Genomic DNA, 9,458 nt, shown 5'->3' with positions numbered 1-9,458 from the left:
TGCTGCGGAGCGGCTGGGCCTGTGAGCTATGGCCGCTGGGCCTGCGCGTCCGGAGCCTGTGCTCCGCAACGGGAGAGGCCACAACAGTGAGGGGCCCGCGTACCGCAAAAAAACAACAACAACAAAAAAAAAAACTCATGATTCCTTAAGGACAAATATTGTATGACTCGAGTCGGAGTCAATCACAATTCTCGCAAGGCAACTTTTAACAGCCTCGTGGCTTTTTGTCTTTGTAAGCCTATGATTCTTTTTCTTCCCAGGAACACTCCTTTAGGGTTACCCAAGTCTGTGTCTCCCTAACTGCAATTCTTAAGACCCCAAATAAACTTTTCTTATCTGCAGCCTCCTGCATTATTTTTTGGTTGACACCTGGGAGATAGATTTTACTACTCAGATTCACAAATGAGGAAAACAAGACATAAACAAGTAAAGTGACTAAGGTCATTAAACTACTAAGTGGTGCTGGTGGGCTAACTCAGACCATCTGACCCCAGAGTTCTTGCTCGGCAGCTCCACCTAACTGCTTCCAGGTGAACTGAGCACTTCAAGGTGAACTGAGCACTTCCAGGTGGCTCCTTAAATGTCATCAGCTGTTAACACAAACTAACTAATTTAAGGTTGACTTATCTTAGAATGAAAATATTTTAAAAGTAATAGCTATTATCAATTATCATATAAAAAACTAATTATCCTTTCTGCATACTACTTCATATGTAGTAAATATAAAAACAACCCCAAAATCCCAAGATTTTTGAACTCTCTCAAAATAATTACATTTGCAAAAACAATTTTTTAAATGCTTTAGGTTGTGTAATCTCTACATCACTGCAGACATATCAAATGAGACTTTTTGAAAGAATAATTACTTTTGTTTGGAAGTCCAAAATTGTGCTCAAATATAGATGAAATATAAATACAGATGTAAATTATTTAATTTTTGACTTTTTAGAGGGCGGCCAGAAACCTGTATATTGACCCAAAGTAGATTCACAAGAATCTTTTTCACTTCACTTTCATCAGCTCACCTTCATTAACAATCTCTTCAAGAAAGTCACAAAGCTTTATGACCAGCAGGAAACAGACTGGACCTTGAGTACATAATCAACCAGAGAGGCAAGAATTTTAAGTTTCTAGTGGCTGGAATTTTCTACTAAATCTTTATTAATGTACATCTGCTTTACATAAAACTTCACCATGCCTTTTAGTCTCATTTATAGGGATTGTTTCATCTGCAAATTCAACAAACATATAGCCACAGTCCAAAGGTGTAGGACCCCAAGAGAGTTACATAGATGGTGATTGCAGGATCTCTCCTCTAAGGGAACTTAAAAATGTTAAGTTTGGTTATTTGGGTAACCAAATAGGAGATAAGGGGAAGTGAATCTACATCAAAATATTCCACTATTAAGTAAAAAAGAAATGATAGAATATCCCACTTTTGCAAACCCCTGTGAATTAATAGATATAGGCATTATGCATCAACAGATCATAAAAAGAGAGAGAACTAGACATTATGTGCCTGAGGGAACACCACACCACCACCTAAAATGCTGCTACAGGGATCGAACCTAAATCGGGTGTAGACTTGAGATCCAGCTGCCAATTCGTAGGAAACAGAGAACAGAGGGACAGGTTGAACTGCACCGTGATCACGCAATCTGCAAAGTCCTGACTGGAGACCCTATAGGTCAAAAGACCTCTTTTCTTCAGGAGAAAAATTGTAAAGTTAAAAAAAAAAAGACAAAAGATATCTCAAGTTTTTAAAAAGTGTATATATTTGTGTAGGGAGGAAACTATTTTGTCTGTGGGAGAACATTTGGGTGGTAAAACCATGTAAGAGAAAGGAAGTGAAATGTTTACTGTAAAGATTAGGATAATGGTTACTTATTCACTGCCATTGTTGGTGGTGAAACAGTTGTGACTGGGAAGTGACTACAGAAGGGGCTTCCAAGGGTAGGTAGGAAGTAACTACCTGGTGGTAGTTACAAGGGTGTTTGCCTTAGAATAAGTGATTAAGGCAAACATTTTCTTTGTGTTGTCTCCTGTGTCTGTGGGTTTTTTTGTGCTAAAAAATTTTTTTAAAGAAAAAGTTTGGAGCTAGAGGCCAGTCCTACCCAAGAGCTGAAATATATTTTCTTCACACTGAGCTATTTGCAAATGTATCCATTTGGTTTCCTGGGAAAATATCAATATTAAGGTTAAATTACTTTAAAAAGAAAAATAAATGCTTTTTAAAACTTTTGAAAGATATTCCACATTGTAATATAATTGGGGAATTTAATTTAGATATTGTCCTCTTTTTAGAAGGTAATGGACATGTCGGTAGTAGAGTGTATTTTGAGTGTTAGAGAAAAGGGGTAAAATGGAATGATGAAAGGTAAGGATACTAAAACAATTTCTTGAAGCTTAATGGTTAAATTCCAATAACTGTCAGGAGAGTCATCTGTTAACATTTCCCATTGTGATTTTGTTGGGGACATGAACTCCCTCCCTTTCCCACCCACATGCCAAGACAATTCATCTCAGAATTCTATTACTTTTTAAAATTTTTATTTTATTATTTATTTATCTTTGGCTGCATTGGGTCTTGGTTGCTGCGTGGCTTTCTCTAGTTGCGGAGAGTGGGGACTACTCTTGGTTGCAGTGCGCGGGCTTCTCATTGCAGTGGGTTCTCTTGTTGCAGAGCACAGGCTCTAGGCGCGTGGGCTTCAGTAGTTGTGGCACACGGGCTCTAGAGCACAGGCTCAGTAGTTGTGGCTCATGGGCTTAGTTGCTCCACGGCGTGTGGGATCTTCCCGGACCAGGGCTCGAACCCGTGTCCCCTGCATTGGCAGGCGGACTCTTAACCACTGCGCCACCAGGGAAGTCCCTCTATGACTTTTTAAAAGTACATAGAATGGAATGCTCAACTTGAGATTCAAGAATCAAATAAACTTCTGTAAATAGAAGTCCTGTGGGGTTCGGAATGGGGAGTCAGAAAATGTACATGTTAGCCGGGGCTTCAGCAGGGGCTGTGTGTAAAGTGATGATATGTTCATCTCTCATTACTCTTGTTATCAGTTTACAAACAGACTCTGACCTTCCAATCTGGTGCACCAGCTCTGACCACTCACTGTGCCCCTGTTTACGAACACACAAGTCTCATTCTTTTTCTTTTTTAATTTATTTATTTGGCTGTGTCAGGTCTTAGTTGTGACATGCGGGATCTTTCGTTGTGGCACGTGGCCTCTTCGTTGCAGTGTGTGGGCTTCAGAGGTCTCAGTAGTTGAGGCCCGTGGGCTTAGTTGCCCCACAGCATATGGGATTTTAGTTCCCCTACCAGGGATCAAACCCACATCCCCTTCACTGGAAGGTGGATTCTTAACCACTGGACCACCAGGGAAGTCCCCACAAGTCTCATTCTTGAACCCAATACTGAGAATGCTGGGAAGTTTTTTTTTTTTTTTATCCTTACATGTGTTTTAAATAAACTGCATTTATGAGGGGCTTTCCTGGTGGTGCAGTGGTTAAGACTCTGCAATCCTAATGCAGGGGGCCTGGGTTGGATCCCTGGTAGGGGAACTAGATCCCACATGCATGCTGCAACTAAGAGTTTTTGCATTCCACAACTAAGGAGCCCACCTGCCACAACTAAAAGACCCAGCACAACCAAATAAATAAATAAATACATATTTTAAAAAACCAACAACAACTGCATTTGAAATGGCAAACAAAAAGACAAGCCCCAAAATACACATTCTTCAAACTAGGATTTGAACCAGTGACATTTAGGCTCACAAAACAGATTCCAGTCACCCACTGAGCCAACACATAAAACTTCCAGGTTCTTTTACTTTGCTCAAATCACACTTCCTCCTTTCGCCAAACTTTCAATAACTGGAAAAAAGACAAAATCTGTTTACCAAAGCACGTGTCCTGGCCCCTTACCTTTGCTCTCTGAGAAACTTTGTAATGAAAAACAAACAGATAAACAATAAAATAAATAATAGGAACTAGGCAAATTCAGAAAGGTTTCTTCTGCTTGTCGGCAAGGAGCCCAAACAAACTGTTCTCCTTGCTTATCTGGAGTTGTGACGCCTACCTGGAAATAAGCCAGCGTTTGTGAATGTACAAGGTACATGAAAAGGAAGTATAGAAACATGAAGTGGCATCAGATTCATAAGGCAGTATGATGTGGTGAAAAAACAAAAAACAAAACATTGGAAAAAGAGCTAGATGTCCTCAGTTTGAAGCCATTCCACCAGTTACTAACTGAGCAAGTCACCCATAAGCTTGGGTTTCCCAATCTGTAAGATAACTGACCTACCTCTGCCATGAGGATGTGGAAGGAAGAAAACATAATCAAAATGTATATGAAAGTATTTTATAACCTCAAAGCACTAGAAAATTTTAAGGCTCTATTAGTATTAATGTTATATACACACTCCATCCAAACCAACATTATCTTTAAAAGGAACACCGAAAGACTTTTTTGTGAGATAAAATTGACTTCCTTAATGTCAATTGTAAATTGTTTGTATATCAAAATATACTGGTTTATACACTACCATGCGTAAAATAGATAGCTAGCAGGAACATGCTATAAAGCACAGGAAACTCAGCTTGGTGCTCTGTGATGACATAGATGGGGATGGTGGGAGTGGGAGGGAGGTCCAAGAGGGAGGAGGTATAGGTATACATATAGCTGATTCAATTCATTGTACAGCAGAAACTAACACAACATTGTAGAGCAATTATACTCCAATAAAAAATATATATATGTTTCCTTAGCATTTATGATGCAGTTTGAATGAAAATAAAAATATTTTATAGTGACAAGATATTTTCAATATTTCCTCCTTTTATTCATAATCACAGACAATAGTTATTATTTTAAAGATAATTTAACATCTTTTCTTTTTTTTTTTTTTGCAGTACGCGGGCCTCTCACTGTTGTGGCCTCTCCGCTTCTTTTTTTTTTTTTTGCAGTACGCGGGCCTCTCACTGTTGTGGCCTCTCCTGTTGCGGAGCACAGGGTCCGGATGCACAGGCTCAGCAGCCATGGCTCACGGGCCCAGCCGCTCCGCGGCATGTGGGATCCTCCCGGACCGGGGAACGAACCCGCGTCCCCTGCATCGGCAGGCGGTTTCTCAACCACTGCGCCACCAGGGAAGCCCCTCTTAGCGCTTTTTTTTTTTTAATGGTACAGTAAGTACCCTCATAGATTCTAATTCTTAAGAGGTTGCAAACACACACACACACACACACACACACACACACACACACACTCCTAGGCTGGATCTGGAAGGAATTATTAGGAATTACTGCATCCTTCCTTAGCTGCTCTTTGATTTTTAATCACATGATAGTGATATATGAACAAGGTTGAAGAGAGCAATTTCAAGCTTTGAAATTCTAGGATTCCTTAGAAAATCTACCCTTTGGGCCTCATGTTTCCCTTTTAGAAATTCCATTCTTTAGGATTCAGTCATGAAATGCCAAATGTGAAAGGGGCCTTACAAATCATCAGTGCCAAGTTTTTCAGTTGATGAGAAGGAATCTAAGGTCTTAAGAGGATCAGTGACCAACGCATGATTGTGCTTTATTTTCTTTCAAGTTTGCCCAAAATGCTCATTGTAAACTGATTCTACTTGGAGAGAAATATATATGGCAAGGTGGGTCAGGAAGTGGAATTTGGCCTAGGCTCCAAAAGTTCCGAAAGATGACCTTGGTTACATGTGAAAATATTGTCTGTCCAAGTAAGGAGACTTTTGAAGATCTGAAGGTCACTGGAGGACATTTCTTTTTTTTTTTTTTTTAAGGTTTATTTTGGGGGGCCGCTCTGCGTGGCTTGCAGGATTTTTGTTCCCAGACCCTCGGCAGTGAGAGTGCAGAGTCCTAACCACTGGACTGCCAGGGAAATCCTGAACATTTCCTTTTTTTGAAAAGGTATAAAATAAGGGTGGTTGGGGCTTCCCTGGTGGCGCAGTAGTTAAGAATCTGCCTGCCAATGCAGGGGACACGGGTTCGAGCCCTGGTCCGGGAAGATCCCACGTGCCACGAGGCAACTAAGCCCGTGCACCACAACTACTGAGCCTGCGCTCTAGAGCCCACGAGCCGCAACTACTGAAGCCCACTGCCTAGAGCCTGTGCTCCGCAACAAGAGAAGCCACCGCAGTGAGAAGCCCACACACCGCAATGAAGAGTAGCCCCCGCTCACCGCAACTAGAGAAATACGGCGCACAGCAATGAAGACCCAATGCAGCCAAAAAAAGAATAATAAAAAAAAATAATAATAAGGGTGGTGAAACTCTTCTACCCAAAACCACTGAACCACTGAAAAGTCAAAGGAGAGTCACACATAATTAAAAAGCAACTTAATTTAGTTTTTAATGTGTTATTAAAATAGCTCCTAAAAATTAAGTACACATACAGATATATTTTTACATTTTAAAATTATTTAAATGCTAAAAACAGGATAAATTTCTATAAATAATACACTTTCAATGAACATAATAAATAACTATTTATTATGTCTAGCTAAGAAGGAGAAATCCCAATTAAGGAGAAGGGGAAAGGAGAGAAAAAGGAAAGGGGGAGGCAATATCAAATTAAAAAGAAAAAAGGGGGAAGGAAAAAGGAAAGGAGAGAAGTATAGGAGGAGAAAATTAGAGTTAGGGAGAAGGAAAAGAGAGAATGACAAAGAGGTAGGAAAGGAGAAGGAAGAATCAGAAAGGGAGAGAGAAACTGGGAGTGGGAGAGGGAGGAAGCTAGTCTTAGAAGGGAGAGAAAGGCTAAGAACAAAGAATCACAGCAGAAGCCAGGGGAGGTGAGTTAAGGGAGTTCCTTTTTTCATTCTACAAATATTTATTGCCCATCCACTGTGTGCAAGGCACTCTGATAAATTCATTTCTTGGGAGAAACAAATATGCATTACTCTGCAAAAAGAATTCATGATTTCATTTCTTTAGTAACTTTTTTTTTTCTTTCTGAGAATGAAACTAATTTATGCTCCTTTAGTAAATTTGGAAAATAGGGAGTGGAATAAAGAAGCGCTAATTCTCCTTCTCTGGGAGAAAGGCAGGGTAAAAAAAGAATCTCTAATTCTTGCCTGTTGATGTTTTGCTGTCTTTTGTTTTGCACTCTTTCTGATGCTCAGTCTGAAGGGCAGCAGTTACCCAGGGAAAACTCTTCCCATGGAGATGGCAGAGGTGCGAAAGGGCAAGCAGAAACACATCAGGCTTCCTCGGGCCTAGGTTTAAAACTAGCACACTGTCACTCCTGCCCCAGTCTCATGAAACCATGGCAGAGATGTGGATGCAGGGTAAAGAAATGAGGCCAATAATCACATATATCTAATTTTATATCATATAAAAAGTATAACTCTCTAAGTATAACAAATTTAAATTTATACTTTTACCTCTCCTTGGACAATGCAAGGACCTTAGAACACTTTTTTATAGCCTTTTTTTTTTTTTAAACCAGGATCCAAAGTTCACATATCGCATTTGGTTGTTTTATTTCTTTAGCCTCTTTTAATCTAGGGTAGTGTTCCCCATCTGCCCACCATTTTATCTCCCTATAATACCAATTGTAAAACAGAGATCAGTTAGCTTGCAGAATGTTCCCATGATTCTTTCAGACCTGTAACAATTTCCAAGGCCATTCTACTTTGAGGATTTCTTTGTCTTTATCTTTCAGTATATAATTTTTTACTGAATTTTAATTATTACGGTATTTTTATTTCCAGTTGCTCTTAGGTTATTTCTTCTTGTAGCATCCTGTTCTTGTTTCATGGATATATTTTTCTGATACTATGCTTTCTTTGAAGTATTTTTATGCTCCTTTCATTGTCTCTATTTCCTGTGATTCCTTTCCCCCCTGGTTCTCACATGTTGAAGGTTTTTAATTTTTTTATGTTGAAGTATCTGATGATTTTTGTCCACTTATATTTTAAGAGTAAAGTCCTAAAAGCTGATTGGGTGTCCCGAGTGTGTGTTTGAGTCTTGTCAATTGAAGGGATTCACTGTAGGCTTTTCCTATGGGTCCCCTAAATGTCAGGGCTCTTTTCTGTGGCATGGTTAATTTTTCCTGAGAAGCACACTTTATTTTCTGCTTGAGAGTAGAACTTGGCTGTGAAGTTCTGTATGTGAGCAACAAAAGAGGCCTGGGTGTCTCGTTTTCAGATTCAGACTTAATTCCTCTCTATTCAGTAAGATGTCTCACTCCCACTCTGATGTATGCCGGTGTCCCCACATCTAGAACTCCTCAGGCTTACTTTCTCCAGAGGTGACATTTCTTGTTTCACATGAAGGTAAAAGTAGTAGCCTGATTATATCAGGTGGAGTCGGGACCTGGGGATCTGACCACTTCTTAAACACATTTTCAAACAAATCTCTCTTTTCAACACTACACTCCTTCCATCTCCCCTCCTCTAATTTCCTCCTGTGTCTTACCTGCTTCCAATTCCTGAGTCTTTCCAGGGTCCCTTCTGGTGACCTGCCTTGCTTCTCCTTGGTTTTGTCTTCCCCACCACTTAGACGTGAACTTTCTTGGGTCTGCTAAGTCCTTTATCACCCTCCATCCATTTTCCATTTTCATGCATTGTAGTTTGGGGTGATTACCAGTTCAATAAAGATGCAATTTGTGTTTCTGGGTTTTTTTCCCTCCTTTTTATTTTTGAGGGAAGTGGTGTGGGGAAGATCTCAACTACCTTGAATTGAAAAGCCTTCACTGTTTTTATTTCTAGTTCTTCAAATGCCTTGAATTCTTTACTGCTGCTGGGCTTTTATATTTGGTGTCCCAGCTTTCTGAGACCTTTTTCCCTCCCTCATCTTCCCTCCTGGCCAATTCCAAGTCATCTTTTAGGTCCCTGTTTAAACATCATTCATAGATAAATCCTTCCTGACCACCCAGACTAGATTAGGTACACTCCCCATGGTAGATTCTCATAATACCTGCCATGACTCTAATTAGTATATATGCCTATCTCCTCTGCTAGACTGTCACCTCCACAAGGGAAGGCACCATTTCTGTCTTGTTGACTGCTAGCTTCTAGGGTAATGCCTGGCATTCAGTAGGGGGTCCATATTTGTTTTTCATTGTTGATAACATACATTGCTCGCTATAAAGATTTGTAGCTTAATTTATAAATTAATGTTAAATAAATTAAATAAATAATTTAATAATTAATGTATTGCCACCACCAATAAGTAGTTATTTAGAGTTCAACAATCCTAGTTATTATAACTGTCTAGTTATTGATATGAAAACACTATAATATGGACTCTTGTCCATCTCCCAAATTTATTTTATAATGAACACTTTTTAAATTATCATGTACTGGCAATAATATAATATGTGCTCAAATCAACATATTTTATAAGTTTTCTATTCCTTCTGTTTCAAATTACCATAGACTGAGTGGCCTAAAACAACACAAATTTATTATCTTATGTTTCTGGAGGTTGGAAGTCTAA

Source organism: Hyperoodon ampullatus (genome assembly GCF_949752795.1).
Source record: "Hyperoodon ampullatus genome assembly, chromosome: 10".
Taxonomy (NCBI): Eukaryota; Metazoa; Chordata; class Mammalia; order Artiodactyla; family Ziphiidae; genus Hyperoodon; species Hyperoodon ampullatus.
The sequence above is the reverse complement of the archived record's forward strand: the minus strand, read 5'-3'. Positions refer to the sequence as shown.